We start from the raw sequence: 18,498 nt of genomic DNA on the forward strand, positions 1-18,498 counted from the left end.
AATTTATATTATTAAAAATTCTGATTTGACATCATAATGCAAATTATCAAAAATACAATAATTTTTAACTATTATCTTAAAATTAAAATGATAGTAATTTTCTTGTCTGTTTGTTTTGTTTTGTTTCTTTTTTTTTTTTTAGTAGCTATATATTCCCCAAATACTGAAAACACTTCTCAGTTATTTTGGAAATGTATTATAAATTTATCAAAAAAGAACATATTTTCCTATACCTTCTAAGGTGAGATATTAAGTATCTTTATGTTATCACCTAAGATTTTAATTTTTTTCTTCAATAACTGGAAGAGCAATCAAGTTTTCCTTGCTCAGATAAATTGATATGAGATGAAATATTGCAAGGGTTTTTTTTTTTTTTTTTTGCAGAATTGCACTATATAGAAATACAGAGAATTTTCTTGAAATAAGATACAGTACCCTTTTCAAGAAATATCATATAAGAAACTTAATAACACATGATATTAACACTTCAGTGTCATATATAATAAATTTTCTTTAATAAGAGATTTATATGTTGTTAACCTTTTCAAAAGATCTATGATTAGAGATTTCACAGAAATAAAGTATTACTACATGGATTTTCTGCATGTTCTTAAAAAATTATTAGACAGGTACAATATACTAAGTTGACTAATGTGTCCCTGTCTTTGAAGCATCAAATATAAATTTACTTAATTGCTTAAAATATACATCATGACTAAATGGAATAGAAATCATAAAGACATAAAGAAGGTTACACAACTTTATAACCTGAGCAGGAACTGTTTGATACTGCATTTTAGAAAACTGCGTGTGAGATGATGAAGGGACATTTTTTGAGCAGTTTGTAAAATCCTATATTTTAAAACTATTTTCACAGAATGCACTCATATATTTTGAATTTCATATATTAATAATACTGACATATATAAAATTTTTATTTCTTTAGTTTACAGTGTGAGAACAACATGAATTTCAAATAATCTTTGACATAAGGATAAGATGTTAAATGATCTAGCTGTCATCAGAATGAGAAAAGAAGCAAACATGTGAACATGCTGATAGTGACTGTCCAGTGTCTGATCCTTTATGGATGAGCCAGTTCTTTTCCAGACTGATTACTCTGTCATTCACTGGAGCCTATCTTGTCTGGGCTGTCATGCTTGGTCTTTGACATTAACAATAAGATTAGGGCCAGCACTGGCTGTCACAACACCAGTCAGAGCCTAATATATAGTAGGGGCCTCGTTCTGATACAATTTCATTTAAAGGAAAACTAGTAAATGTGTACTTCAAATCACTGTCCAGCTATACACAGGAAAAGAAGATTGCTGAATTTTTACACGTTTTAAGTTCACAGTGTAGAACACATAACGTAGCCTGATAATTATTAGATTATTTATTGATACATTTAAGGCAGCTTTGTTCTGGTGATGAACATTTCTGTAGAATAATTTACATAATCTATAAGAAGTAAAGAATTAGAATGAGCTTAAATCTTCCTTTTGTGTACTGGCAATACACAATTTCTGAGCAGGAAGGGGGCAACTTTTTACTACTCTTTCTCATTCTTTCATCCATTTGACTAGTGTCTACATCAGAAAAGGAATATTTTCAGAAAATCGACAATATCAAAAGCCTTCTGCTTTTAAGTAAATGTATTTAAACTCATTTTTATCTGAAAATATATATAAAATATAGGGTAATTTTTATACTTTATATCCATATTTTATATATATATATATATTTTTTTATTATTTATTTATTTATTTATTTTTGCGGTACGTGGGCCTCTCACTGTTGTGGCCTCTCCCGTTGCAGAGCACAGGCTCCGGATGTGCAGGCTCAGCGGCCATGGCTCACGGGCCCAGCCGCTCCACGGCATGTGGGATCTTCCCAGACCGGGGCACGAACGCGTGTCCCCTGCATCAGCAGGTGGACTCTCAACCACTGCGCCACCAGGGAAGCCCCATATTTTATACTTTTATAAAATAATTTTTTTTCCTAGTGCATATGTTAACTTGAAAGACTTGATGTCCTAAAGTTGAGATTTTCTGATAAAAAAATAATGAATTACAGGAGATATGGCCTGAAGGTAATGAGAGACTCATGATCATATAAGAAAAGCTGAGTTCTTTGAAAAAAATAGTATTTAAAAATAGTATTATAAAAATAATAATATTAGTTTCTTCTTCTCTGTAACAAATGACCACACCCCTATAGGCTTAAACCAACAAATATTTACTTTCTCTCAGTATCTTTGGGTCAGGAGTCCAGGCACAGTTTAACTGGGTCCTCTGCTCAGGGCCACAGAAGTCTTCAATCAAGATGGTGACTGAGCTGTGTTCTCATCTGGTTGACTGGCAAGTATATATTTCCAATATCATGTAAGTAATTAGGAGAATTCATCCTCTTGCAGCTATGGGGGATTTTCTTGGTGGTTATATTATAGGCCTGAGGTTGCCTCCTAGAGGTGTCCCCATGGATCCTTGTCACATCATTCTCTCACAGCCTCTTTCACAATATGGCAGCAAGGGACTCTCTCACTCCCATCTGCAAATACTGATTCTTAAATAATGTAACCTGATCAAGGGAGTAATATCCATATTCTACTCATTAGAAGCAATTCACAGATTCTACCCTAACTCAGGGTGTGACCCATTGAGGATAACACTAGGACGTGTACTGCACAATAATTATGAGACACTTTGTTGCAAGTGACTGTGGTTTTAAAATAGTGAGAAAGATAAACTAAGAGATAGATATGACAGTTCAGTGGTACACAGGATAGGAATGAGTTTTTAGAACAGAAGAATGTTTAGTTCAAGGAATTTTAGACAGTAAAATTCATCCATACTTCATAGTTGAAGTTTGTATGTGTAAGAAAAGAGTATTTAAACATAAAACATGAAACCTTTAAAGGCAGAAACTGGGCTTCAGTCTATTTGCTCTTCCAGATTGACTCTTCACCCTTATCCACCATGTTCTATGCCTCAGGAAGCTAAACTTTATGAACTGCATCAGTGGACACTTCCTGTCTGGCTTCCACTTAGATTTGGTCAAAGGGAGGCACATGAAAAAGACTACTGTAAAGAAAAAAAAGTAGAAATAGTAATGTACTCTTTTAAATCCCCAAACTCCTAATTTTTAGTCACTACTCTTCCAGTTCTGTGATGACCACCTTCTCTGTCTGCCTCTATAGGCCAAGGGTTAGTTTCTTGTGGTTGTTAATGGTGTCCTAAAGCCCTATTAAGTTCTCACATCTTTATAAATAGTCCTGACAGGAAACATGAAATCTCCTATCATACTGCTTATCAGTCTTCGAGCACCTTAGATTCAGTTCCCCATTGTACAGTTCATGGGAAGACATAAGATCCAAATGTTTTTCTGTTCTTTCAGTGGGGTTGCATCACAAGAGAGGGATCCTGAAATTATGAGACTCAGAGACTATATATGGTGGTTGGTGCATAGGTCCAATCTCCCTTCATGAGATAAATCTTTATTCTGGAATAAAAACAAATAATTTGGGAGGAGAGTTGAAATTCTCCCTAAAATGTAAGCAAATGGCTTTGAGGGAGATAACTATATTAACATATATAGTACAATAATTTCCAACGCATGTTTTACATTTAATCATGCTTTAACAACAATTTATAAAAGAATGTTCATGGAGATTTCTTCTAAACCCCTTTATTCAATTTGTAATGTTTACCCCATTTCTATTTCCTGCTGGGACCTTGTCTGATACAGCTAAAAACTAGCGGAACTGAGACTTTAACCCATACAACCTGGCTCCAAAGACTGAGTTATTTGATCACTATGGTATGTGTCCTGAATCCATGAGCATTATTCTGTCACCTGCAACAAAGGAACAATTCACTTAAGTATCTGTTACACTAGCAGGATTCTGTAATTGAATTAACATTTTCAACATCTTTTCAACAAAATAGTCCAGAAAATATCATCATAAAATAAAAAATAGAAATTAATTAGAAACAATAGTTCAGTTCCACACTTAAAATGATATTCAATGATTTCAGCATTCCTTTATGATTCCAAAAAATTGCATGTGAATCAGGCACAAAGACACTTGTTATTCTCTAATCTTCTGTGTTTGTTCTAGGTGACTGTTTTGGTGCACTATCCTATGCCTCCACTTAGACTATGATAAGAACATAGAAGTTTTTTTCCAGATAAAAATACTTTGACATTTATCTGTTTACAAGTATTAGATATGAAAGTGTAAATAAATGGAATAAAAATAACATCATCCATTTCTTTGTCTTTTGGAAAATATTGGCTAGATTACTTATCCCATTTCCTCTTTTCAAGCACATGAATACTTTTTACAGCCTCACCTGCATTTACATTGGGAACTTGTAAAATTCAGTCCAATGTAATGTGGTTTTAAATTGATGTGTGTCACCTCTAGACTTGGTCCATAAAAACACCTTGTTCTATCCTGAAAAGTTTCTTCAGCCAGCTCTTTAATATTGCAGTCTCAAAAGTTGGATGGAGAATGAATCTTTAGGACAACACTTGGAGGATATCTGCCAAACTAGTTTCTCAATAACACTGAATTATGATGTGAGTGAGACAAAAAAAAAAAAAATATATATATATATATATATACTGTTAATCCGCTCAGATTTGGAAGTGGCTTTTTCTAGTGTTTCTTTTTTAAAATAATTTTTATTGGAGTTAAGTTGATTTACAATGTTGTGTTAGTTTCTGTTGTACAGCAAGGTGAATCAGTTATGCATATACATATATCCACTCTTTTTTAGATTCTTTTCCTATATAGGTCATTAGCGAGTATTGAGTGAAGTTCCCTGTGCTATACAATAGGTTCTTATTAGTTATCTATATTATATACAGTAGTGTGTATATGTCAGTCACAATTTCCCAATTTGTCTCTCACTTCCCTGCCCCCAGGGCTGGCTTTTTATAGCAACAAATAAAGTAGATTACTCTAACTAATTACCCAACTCCACTACTGTCTAATTAATAAAACAAAAATATATTGGTTACAATTATAAATTAATTGTAGATTCTGAAAAATTAGGTCTGGTAGTCTTTGAGTTTCAAAAGACCTCTGAATCTACATCCTCCTCCTCCTCATCAATCATATTCAGCATACTTGGCCTCCCAAATAACCAAACTCTCTACCTAATAATATCATGTGTCCTCTGAATCAATTGAAAGGACTAGAAAATCTACTGGTATCTCTCGTATCATTCTAGACAATTTTATTGAGATCTTTTGAGATAAACAGTCAGAACTGAATCTAATGATTCCACCTGAGCCACAGAGTTAAACAGCCATTTTCAAAATGGGCTACATTTAATTCTTCCTCATCAATAGATGTCTCTTGACATTCCTTCACAAGTTCTTTTATTTGTTGTTTCTCTTATCTCATAACATTAAAATCAAGCCATAAGAAAGATAAAAATATATCCAAATTCCCTTTTTATTTCATAAGAAAAATAAAATTTCCAGTTATATATCAACCATTAAACTAAGCACTCTAAAATTTTCTGAACAAATAAAATAATTACATTTTTCCCTGAGATAAACATCTACCAATCCTCAGATATGCTAAATGATAACTTTCCAATCAGTAACTCTTATTTATGAATGAAAGTATTATGTGTATTAAGGAACCTATGGTGGTTTTTTGTTGTGTGTTTTTGTACTTGGTTTGGTTTTTGATATAAAAGAGAATGACCTCTGGAAAAGGTAAAGTCCTAAATATAAACAAGCAGTTACAGCAATTCAGTGACCTATATGTTCCAATTATCAGAGAAAGAAGTAGATGTGGGAATTTTAGTAGATATGCAAAACAGCATCAAAATGAAAATATTGAATGTTTATTGATGGAAATAAAACATGTTGACTGGATTAATGAGCAAGGATTATACATAAACCAGTGAAAATAGAGTCAAAGAAAATTTAAAAGGTTTTATAGGAAAACTATTCTATGCCAAGATGCTTTATTAGACTATAGAGGGATTTTCTTAAAAAAATATGCAGCCTCATTATTTAAATCCTTTGAAGATAGATTAAAAAATCTCTTCTAAACAGTTCTCTAAATACAGCTCTACACAACTGCTATTGACAACTATTATTCTGAGTAATGCTCTGACAGAAGACTCTGAATATCCTTTTTCCCTTCCTTTAGTGATATCATTGGCATTTTACCCATTTTGTAGACATGATTAATTATCCCTCCAAAATAAGTGAGGTTAGTGTGTTTTTGTTTTAATGATTACTTTTAATCTCTTTCCCAATGATTGTGGGAAATTTGGAGAAAAGTTCTTAGGAAAATAAAATATCAACCATTGAATTAACTAATACACTTGATAAAATATCTTTGAAATTTATATGCAATTTTAAGCTATATATCTGTTAAAAGATTGTGAAGCTCACTCTATCACTGTAGACTTGAAATATTTTTAGATATTATTTCCTACTATTTTTGATGAGGTAAATTAGATCTGAGCAGATATCAGAGTGAGAACTTATGTCAAGTAGATATCTGGGGTGAAAGCATTCCACAAGAAGTAACAGGGATTTGAGGTCTCAAAGTAAATAGGTGCCTCCTGATCTTTCCCAGGAAGTGAAAAAAAAGAATGAAAAAAAAAGGCAGAGTGGCCTGAACAAAGTGAATGAATGGTTGAGTCAGAAGATAAGTAAGATTAGCTCAGGTATCCATTTCTGAATCATGGTAAGGATACTGGATTTTATTCTGAGATAGAAACATTAGGAAGATTTGAGAAGATATACACTTAAAAGATTAAAACACTACTCTGGTTCCTGTTTGAAAAAGAGAAACTATAGAAAGGCAAGAATTGATGCAAGGAGGGCAGATAAAATGACATAGCCCATCGGAGAGATGATGGTTCTTGGGACTAACGTGGTTGTCGTGAAGATGGGATGGGAGATGGTCAGATTCTGGACATATCCTCAGAAGAGGCAATACAGTTCCTAATGGACTAAACATGAATGTGAAAAAAAGAAAGAAAATAATAATTATATGCTTTGGGAACTGAGATTTGAATGAATGGCATTGAAAATAACTGATATGGAGAAATTGGAGTAAAGGTAGGTGGGACAGAGCAGATATGGAAGTAAATAAGTTGTCTTTGGGTATGTTAATTTTGTCAGACATATAAATGGAGATGTTTACTAGGCAGTTGGATATATGTACCTGGAATTTAGGAAAATGGTCAAAGCTGGAGATATGAATCATCACGATACAGTTGTTATTTAAAGACTGGAGTATAGATGATATCAACTGGTAAATGGGTATAGATAGAGCAGAGAAATCTGAGGACTAAATCCTCACTTTGAAATGGAAAGGAGTATCCAGTAGTTTAGGAGTAATTGTTAGAAGATATACACTTTCTTTTAATTTCTTCTATTTCAGGAGTAAATTGAGAAGCAAGCAGCTGAAAGTGTGTTCCAAGGAAGGGTACTAAACATTTAGTAAAGTGCAAAATGTATGAAATACTGGAGTCTAGGAGAGTAAAATAATAACTAAGAAAGTGTAAAGTAATTGACAATCAGGATGGAGATTACACTGGTTGTTTGTGAAATGAATTTAAAATCTGCAAAGTTGTGTGTTTCACCAACTTGTCTAGCTACTTGGAAACAGGTAAAGAAGAGGTGAGAATTTGAATTTTAATCCTTGTTTGTGCTTTGTCCAAAATGTTTTACAGCGAGCAAGGGATAAGATAGTTGCTTATATATTTAAATTGGGAACTAGAATAGTGGTTGTTGAAGGAAGTAAGAAAATGAGAGGAGTTGGGGACTGCCAGGGTGGAGTGTCAAGTGTGGCAGGGGAAGGGAAAAGGGCCGAGATGGTAAGGACAATGGATTTGAAGTCTTAGTAGAATTCAACATTGTTAAATTGGGATTCAACAGAGAGTGAGTTGGAGAGTTAAGATGTAGTATTCTGAATTTCAGATGCTTGAGACTGAAATTTTGAAGAACTTGCAGATATCAAGTTTTTCTAGTGTTTGATCATGGGAGTGGATCACTGAATGGATTGTAAGAACAAGACATTTAAGGAAGAAGAAAAATTAACATATTGAATGGGAACATTGATAGAGTGGATATTTCAATAATAATGGCAGGATAAATGGTAGGGCAGGAAATGTGATTCAGGTCTTAAAATCTCCAATAAAAGCAGTGGTATATGGTTGAAACAATCGGAGCTAATGGATAGAATAGTTTGGTGCCAAGTAGATGAGAAGTTTAGAAATCAGGATAAACAAACATTGAAATGTCAATAAGGAGTAAGGAGGACTCTTATCCCATCTTCAGTCTCTATCATATGTGAAAGATGGGAGACAAGGAAAAATAACTGCAACAGAGGCCACATATGAAGATTGCACAGGACACACTAATGTTAAATTACCAGCTTTTGGGCAAAGAAATAAAATGACAGGAGCATAGAAAAACATATTGAAAATGTGGGAAATTGTGCTGCTGACAGTTCAGAAGGATAATGGAAGGTTTGGTGTTAACTTTGTAGGATGTGACTTTGGGTCAAATTAAGAAGTATACAAAACTGTATAGAGATGAGAATGGTTCAAGTCTTGAGTTTCTTATGGGAGCTGAGAAAAATAGAGATATAAAGCATGATGGAGTAAATCTTGATGGTCTTTGGGAGGGACATGAATAATCAGTTAATATTAAGTCTTCTTTCTTGGCATTAATCTCTTAAGCCTGTTTAGTAATGAGGTGGGGGAGTTATGGGAAAGGGGAAAGGGTATTGCTAAGAGAATTTGAGCACTGGAGGCCCACTCTTCAATCCTGAGGAGCAGGATTTGAGGTTGCTGTTAAAAATCAAAAGGGAAAAAAATAAAGGAACTTGATTTTGAAAAATATGAAAATAATTAATTTGAGGTAACTAGTAAAGTCATTAGAAGGTAAGAGTAATTATATACCCAAAGTTAATGTAAAATTGATTTACCTCATTTTGCTTTATTGTTAGTTTCATAGTATTTCTCTTTTCTCTCTCTCTCTACAATGTTTTTTAATCTTATTTCCTTTCATTAGCTTTTAAGCTCCTGTTATGTGCCAGGCCCATTACAAGGTCAACAAGTGGTATAAGAGAACAAGTTTTCGTATTTTTAAAGACATTATTCTCCTGGAGAGGAGATAGTTATGTGAACAAAAAGTGTAGTACTAGATGGCATATAATACCTGGTAAATCAAAGTGCTGTGTTACTTACTTACAGAAGAGGAATTGGGGGCTTCTGTATTAATTTGGTCTGAGAGAACCAACTAAAATTTTATCTGGTTGTATCTAAAGAGATTTATATTGCATGTTTAGAAGTGGTAAAGGTAAATAAATTGAAGCAAATGAAAATGAGAAATGTAATTTGTCCAAATTTGTTGCAGGCAACACTTCTCTTTTGTAAAGGAAACTTTGCAGAGCTTTGTCTTTGGGAAATAGATTTGTCAAAAATATCATATGGTATTTTTCCCTTGATGATTCTGCTTTCTGAAAAAGTTAGTATGAAAATTGTAAAAGCTAACATTTATTGGGGGTTTACTAAGTTCCAGTCACTAGGTTCAACATAATAGTTAACATTTAGATGTTCTATGTGTCTTCTAATGATGCTACATTAACAACAACAACAACAACAAAAAAAGTTCATGGATGTATGATTTAATACAATAGAAATTTAATAAATAACTTGCATTTAGAAAGAATTTTAAAATATCAGAATATTAAGAAGGAACAAGTCAAGAATTCCTTTCTCTTTTAATTTAATATAATAATCTATAGGAGCAATTCATTTTAAAACTTTGACATAGAATTTTGCAGGAGAGTTTGAAAAGTCAACCAGAAAGCCATCAAAATTATACCTTAAATACACTTTACTTTATAAATCTGTTGATCGTTATTAATATGAGGGTAAGGGATACTGTATAATTTCTGTAAGATTCCATTTTCCACAATTCCAAATTAATTTGGAGAAGAAAAGAAGAAAATCTAAACCAAGTCTCCAGTGTTATAAAGCCTTCTGAAAATTCATTTTTACCTTCCAAAAAGTGAACCCAAATTGGATTTGTTAACCTATCTTTGCTAAATTCCTTTAATTCCAGTTACATCTAATTTGCATATGTTATTTTTATCTTTTCTAAACAGTAGCCAAGTGACACTGCTGGAATTAATGCAAGTGCCCTTTAGTATATTACAGTTTAACTTCTAATTTGCTCTCTTTGCTAAATCATATTTCTGCACAAAATATTAACTCTCACCTATTTTCTCAACTAGCTCAAAGTTTTAAAGTCAGTTAATCTGAGAAAAGGAGAACAGGAAATCTTTGCCTCTAACAGAGTTATAGTATTTTTGTTACCGAGTCCAAGGTCATACTGCTTGCTGCATGACAAGCCAATAAATCGAGAAATGAGTTGTTGGGACAAGGAATAGCAACTTTATTCAGAAAGCCAGCAGACTGAGAAGATGGTGGACTAGTGTACCAAAGAACCATTTTACTGGAGTTAGAATTCAACCCTAAAAGATTTGGGAGTGTGGTTGGTTGTTGCAAACTTTTTGGTGTTGGAATCCTTTGTTCTTGCAGCTGTCCCTGTAGATCAGGTCACAGTGTTCCTGTAAACCTCCAACAAGACAAATGTTATTCTCTGTTCTGCAACTTCTCATCTCTATATGAATGGAAAATTGCTATACCTTTAAAGTTCAGAGCCTTGAGAATGGGTTATCCTTTATATTTCAGGCAACATTCTTAATTTGTAGAAAAAGCAATAGAATAAAAAGGTTAAAGTAAAAGAAATAGACCCAATATGGAGTTAGATTTGTTCTTCCCTATTACATTTTCTTCATAAAGAGCTAGTAAACACTACAAATTGAGTTGAAGATAGTTGGCAGAACATTGATACAGATCAAGTGTTGCTGAAAACTTCATATCTATAGCATAAATTAAAAAAAAAACTATAACCATAGAAATTCCTCTCAATACTGCATAAGCAATAAGGGAATTAACTAATTTTAATAAATAATTTGGAGATAAATAAGGAAATGGTACAGAACAAGTGTAACTAAAAATGTAGATGTGAAGGAAAAACAGCCTGAAGATAATTTGGCCACTAGTGGAAGATTTTGCATTTCATTTTAATTTAATATCTTTAATTGTTTTGGGGTTATTTAAAGATTTTGTTTGCTCTTGCTCAAATTTTACCACTTTATAACTTTTCCAGAAATGTACCATTTCATATTGTTTTCCAAAGATTTTTGACATATGATTATTTTATCAAATTTAATGCCTAATGTCTAATTTAATCAGATTTTATTTTATTTTAAAAATACCTACTATATTCCTAGTTTCTTTTACCCTCTTATTGATAGATTTTCTTACTTTTTAAATATTTTTGTTTCATATTTTAGTAGTTGTTCATTTATTATTCCTTTTCCAATAATCAGATTTTTCTTTTATTAAACTATACCACATTTTCTTGTTCCCCTCTACAAGGATTTCTGTCTTATTTTTATCATTTCCTCCTTTCATCTTACTTATTGGCTTTACTCTCTTGTTCAATCTTCTGAAGTTTAATACTTAGCCTATTTTTAAAAATTTGCTCTTAATTTCTAATAAACATAATTAAGGTTTTAAAGAGGTGAGATTGTGTCACACAGAATGTGTTTTAATTTCCCTTACATTTTATTTATTTTGTAGTTTCCTTCTGTTTTCTTATTTAGCATACAGGATTTTCTCATTATACTATTAGTGTTAGGATATATATTTCAAATAATTGCACTATTAAGGGAAAGAGCACACTAGATATTGTGAGCATAGACCAGAGGGATGAAATTGACAACAGTAGTCAAGATTTATTTTACCAAAAGCTTTAATGACCTAGACTCTTCAGCTCCTGAGAATAATGCCAAAAGAAGATGAAAGAATTTCAGTATCAAGACCTTAGAACACTGAGACTTTGCAACATTTTAGATTTTTATTAGTAATTATTTCCCTTGAAAATAATATAACTAGTTATTGCTTGCATAAATTTATTGATAACAAGATTTTATGAACTAGATTGTATTTCATAGTGTATCCACACAGCTCCACATTAGCCAGAAGAAGAATCTGAGGACTGGTAAAGTTAACTGAACTCCCTAATATTTCAAAACTACTTAGTGACTTGGAAATTATAAAAAAAAAAAATGTTTCTATGGCAACCAGGTCTATGTCCATAGACTATTTATGGTAATATTAAGCCATATAAATAATAACACCTTTGCAAGTATTAGGACTTTGTCTCATGCAAAACTCAGTTACCAAAGCTTAATATATAATGTCCAATGGCCCTGTGACTTTATGCCCCAAAGTTTCCAATATATACTGGCCATCCACATTTGTATTTGGAGTCAGAAAAATTTCTCAATAAATTGGTATTCCATTTATCCTTCCCTTTTATTTGTGATTTTTGGAAAGTGAAATTTAAAAGAAAAACTTAAAAATGTAATAATGGTTTTTGCACAAATTCTAGACCTTAAAAACTTTTGAAAAAATATTTGCTGCAATTTAACCATTTTGTTCACTAAAGATATTATACTTAATTTTAATCAGAAAAATTTTATGTACAAAATATGTACCATATCAATGTGGTATGTTACTAGTTGAAAAATAATTATGGAAAAGTTTGGCAACACAATTACTCCAAAATATATTAGTTAAAATATAAGATTATATACATTAATATAGATAGCCAATATTGGCATTTCTCCTTTAAAACTACTTATGTCACCAAATATTTAGACTCATAAATTAGGAAGCATATGTTTATATTCCAATATTGCTTATAGTAGAAATATTCAAACTTTCTTGAAATGTTTTTGAGCATTATAAATTTTACTATGGTATCAAGAGAGATTGTTCAGAAAAATCATAATTGTCATCTTGCATGAACTCTTGTCGACATTTACTTTATTCCAATGAATTTTAAGTGCACTGATACTGGAAATTGAAGTAGGAAAGATAAAGTTATTTCATAAACCTCATTTGGGATTCCTTTACATACATAAACTACAATTTCACCAGCTATTTAGAACTGAAACTCTTTAATTTATAATTTAATATTTTTAAATGCTGAAGGATTAATTTATGCTGATTTTAATACTTTATACAGAGAGTAGATCTTCTGTTATGTGGCTTAATCTTAAAAATAATCTCATTGGAACTCTTATTATTGCCAATCCTTGTAAAGGCAAACACTCTGAAGTTATGTATTCTGTTAAAGAATATAGACAATTTTCTTCCAAGAGAAATATTACTACCCACATTTGATAAATAAAATATCATTCAATGTATAGGAAGAGTGGTCACAAAGTGCCAATTCCAGTTGTGGAAAACATAAATGATAACAGAATTTATTTGCATGTATATATGGCTAATAATCTCTAAATAATCAATACTTCTTTCTTTCTATACATGCATTGTGTTGAATATGATGAGGTGTATATGCATATTTGTCAAAATATCCAAAAGGAAATATAAGAAGTGCTAACATTTCAAGGCAATCTCACCATATGTTACCTTCCAAGTGCTTGCTTTAATCACATGGGCAAGGAAACTTTTTTCTTTCTTTCTACTGGGTTCCTTTTTCACCTGAGCTGACAAATATTTCTCTTGCTTATTTTCAAATAACCAAGAAATGTGTTAAAATTATCAACCTGTCATGAACCCTAATTTAATAGGATTTTTTGGGAGGGAAACTTCTTCTTTCCTAAGTAGCTACAAGCTTTGAAACATGGATGGAAAGTGGCTAGAAATTGTATGAAGACCACACTGATTGTAGGGTCAGAAATGTTATGAAGTGGTCATGATTATAAATGGTGAGATCTGGAGATTTAAGTTAAAATTCACTAGCTCATTTCTTCCATCTAAGTGATATTGCAAGGGTTTATTTATTTGGGTTGGGGGACCCTCATAATATCTCCACCATTAATCTTCCATTCTCTGATATGAACAATTTAATTTTTGCTACCTTAAGTAAACAAATGCAAAAGCAGCTTTTAGGTAATTCCCATAGTCATCCCTTTTTCCATTTGCACTTCTGAAATATTTGTCAATTTTAAACTTCCCTTCTGCAGAAATCTGCATCTGAAAGGCAGGCTTTAGGTTTCCAGGACGCAGTATGAAGCCATAAATCTGCTACCTAACCTTTCTGTCAAGCACATCAATGTTTATTCTAATTAAGTAAATTTTATTATTATCATGTTATATCATGCCTTCTGCTCAAATACTTTCACTGAGTTACCATACATACTACTGAACTAATCTGCTATTTCCTAGAAGAGCGTAATCTGGAGCAGACAACTCAACAGAGGACAGACTAACACATCTACCACACTGTATTGGTAAAAGCAGTCCCAGTGCCAGTCCAGATTCGGGGAGAGAAAATAATTTATAATCATCTTTGATCCACTAAAAGTGAATAATAAGCTGAGTAACATGTTTGAAATAATATATTGTTTATATTGTATATTTTGATTGAATATGTCTTCTTTTTAATCAGAAGAATCAAAGCATGTGGATGTATATAGAATTAATTATCAAATTATAAACATTTCTTACTTATGCTAAAAGACCTCATTACACAGGAGAGAGAGCTTTTTTGTTTGTCATTGTAAGTTGGAATAATATCATTGTTGCATCATTTAAAAAAGCATAGACTATATTTTAAATTATTAACCTTACGTTATTTCATTTTTAAAAGTATCAAGTTATTTAAAATAGATTCTTATACATATATGCATAATCATATAATTTTTCACTCCAATAACAGTTTTTAACCTTGCATTATTTTGAAAACCTTCCTAAGATCTTTAGCCCATTCATTATAACAGCTTCAAAAATACAGCTTTATCCTTCTCCCTCTAATTTTGTAAAGGAAGGAAATTATTTGATTATCAACCAAAAGCAATGGAAGCTTCTATAAATTACTTCAATTTATAAGCATCTTTTGACATTATAAAACAAAAATATTTGCTGACAGCAGACCAGAACTGCATTATTCTGAGTGGTAAAATTAACATGCATACTAGTAAGTGGAATTTTTAGTTACAATTCATTAATAATGTTGTTAAGCACTTTTTTTTTTTAGTACTATCCATGTACAAGAGAGTCAGCATCCGATCCTGACAGCTGTCCCCTATATGCTTTCTGTAAACAGAAAATGAAGCAACATCCCAGTCATTCTCTCTGGAAAGACAGCTTTCAGTGCTTTATGCAAATAACATGACCCTCTAGCTGTGGCACATTCTTCAAAAAGACACCTACCTTCAAAAGTGACAGCAAGTAATAATAAGACAAATGAGCATGCAGTCTGCACATGTGCCACATATTTCACCTAAGAATCCTTGGATGTGATAAAATTAATGTGACCTCTATCGCCAAGGACATTATACTCAATGGAACAGAGCCATAGGAGAAGCAGAAATGGTGGGGACTATGTCCGCATTTAGTAGGCTTTTACTTAAAACTTTTTAAAATCAATTTTTCTTTTTATTTTACATTTTGGCCTGAGAAACACTCAGTTATAGAATTTCTATTGTCTTCATTACAAGAACAAGGAACAATATTCACCAATCATCAGGAAGAAAAAGAAAGGTTACATATGATATACTGGAGTAATTAGACTGTGGGTAGGCAATATAAAACTTTAATGAATATTGATATGGGATTAAAGAGCTTGACTTATTGTTAGTATATCCTGCTATACATTTTGCTTTGTTTTAAGGTTGATTTTTTTCCCCTTTTCAAGAGAGAAGATGCATCTTTTCCTTTTTTATTACTGAGATAATTATGCAAAATAGAATAAAATATTTACAACAGACTTTGCAAAATAGGTAATGTACAAATGAACTGTTTTCAAGGTACCCTGAGGCTTGAATGCAACAAGCACACCATGAAAGCTTTATTGTAGCTTAATTGTAGCAATCAAATTTAAGAAAAAACAATAGGACACTTTTTCAATCTGCCTTGACAGAATTTTGGCAAAAATTTTAAAATCCTAAACAAATAATCTTGTGGCAAGCTGAGATCTAAGCCACCAACTGCTATGGACATCAAAAATGCAGCCAAAGTAGATTTACATATTTGCTTATAATTATTTTAAATCTACTGAACAGAATCATACCTTCACATAGTTTATAATCAGAATTCATAGTTATTGAAGATATATGGGAAGTGAATAAGAACTAACATACATGATGATTTCATTTCTACTAATAGGGTTGTGAAAAATTAAATTGAGTTCATTATAATGAACTTTTATAATGAATTTTATAAAATAAAAGTGCACTCAAAACACAAACAAAAATAGTTTCTTATACGTGTTGAATATACGTGTAGTTTTTAACAGAAAATGTTTGAGTTTTAACTGTTATTCAAACATGACATCACATGTTTAAAAAGATTATCTATACACTCCAAGGCAACAAAACAAGTTAGTAGATTATGAATGAATTTTTAATATTCTAAAGGCTAAATGGCCTTTGAAAATACAAATTTGGAAAAAGGAAAGGTAAAGCTCTGTTCTATTTTACTTGAAAGCCCATCTATTTGTGTATCTCTAATTACACATAAAAAAGAGTGGAAATAGGATATTTGCTCACTTTAGAAAAGTTATTATAAAAGTATGAGATATTTAAAATACTAAGAATACAAAATTAAACTGCTTTCTCACTATTAAATTTGACATTGAATCTGATATTCTTATTTTTATCAAAATTATTCATGCAAAATTATTAAGGACAAATTCTTCCTTTCAGCCATGTTTTCTGCCATTCAGAGGCAAGCACTTTTGATTATTTTATCTGTTTAATTTGGTTTGGGCCTTCATGTCTCTAACTAATATAATTCTATTTCTATTTCTTTATCTTTCATTTTTAGGCAATTTCCAATTATTTACAGTTGGGGGATAAGTTTTTGGATCTCCTCACATCAATCCTGAAACATATGCATACAGCTCTGCCCCTATCTTTCCAATAAAATTGCAGTATAAATTTTGTGGGAGTAATATTTAGATTTGACATTTATAATGGTTATATAGACACTATTCACAAGTGATTTGCTATGCATGATTCACCATGTAAACTCTATTTTATGGCTTATTTTCCATTCTAGAATATATTTTTATATTCATTAAGTTAACATAATTTTTATTTTAATGCTTACTTAGGTTTTTGTGTACTCCTTTTTAATATAGTAGCCATTTTTACAATCATAGTATTCCCTCTTGTCACAAATAGTCTCATTTATTTTATTCTTTTTTGAACCCCTTAACCTCTGAGTTAGTTTTATTTATCTTTATATCTCTTTTATAAACAATATTGTTCTGCCTTTAATGTTTATATTTACGGATTGTGAGTATGCGTGAAATTAGCTTTTTTAAAAAGTAAATTGTGTGTCTTCCCTGGTGGCGCAGTGGTTGAGAGTCTGCCTGCCAATGCAGGGGACACGGGTTCATGCCCCGGTCCCGGAGGATCCCACATGCCACAGAGTGGCTGGGCCCGTGAGCCATGGCCACTGAGCCTGCTGCATCCGGAGCCTGTGCTCCACAATGGGAGAGGCTGCGACAGTGAGAGGCCCATGTACCACAAAAACAAAAAACAAAAACAAAACAAGTAAATTGTTTAAGAGTCTATTGTTTTGGATCATATAATTTTAATGTAACTGTACACATTAAGGAGCAGTTTACACCTTACATCTTTTACATCTAATATTTCCTTTGATCTTTACCTATGAGGAAAGGTAGATGGAGATAATTCTGTTTTACTAACAACTGTATTGACAAATAAATTTATTCATATATAAATCATAAACTATAAAATCCATCCATTTAAAATGCACACTTCAATGTTTTTAGTATACTCATAGATTTGCACAACCACACCTTGGTCTATTGTTAGAACATTTTCATCTCTCCAAATAGAAATTTAGTTCTTATTAGCAGTCACCCTCATTCCCCTTTTTCCCCAGCCCCTGAAACCACTATTCTATTGTATATGTTTATAGAGTTGCTTATTCTGGACATTTCATATGAAAGACATCATAAAATAAATTTATTTGGGACCGATATTTCAATGAGCTAACGTTTTCAAGTTTCATCCTTGTTGAAAAATATATCAGTGTCCACTCTTTTATATTTCTGAATAATATTCTATTTAATAGATATACTGTAGTTCAATTATCTATCCGTCAACTGATTGACATTTGCATTTCTTCCACTTTTTGGCTATTATGGATAATACTGTTATGAACATTTCTGAAGAAACATCTGTATAGATATGTTTACAGTTGTCTTGGGTATAAACTTAGCAGGGTAATTGCCAAGCCATATAACAACTGGATTTAATATTTTGTAACTAACAAATTGTTTTCTAAAGTCACTGCACCATTTCTCATTCCCACCTGCAGTGCATGAGGATTTCAATTTCTTTCTGTCTTCAACAGTTGTTAT

Source organism: Leucopleurus acutus (assembly GCF_964270905.1).
Source record: "Leucopleurus acutus genome assembly, chromosome: 18".
Classification (NCBI taxonomy): domain Eukaryota; kingdom Metazoa; phylum Chordata; class Mammalia; order Artiodactyla; family Delphinidae; genus Leucopleurus; species Leucopleurus acutus.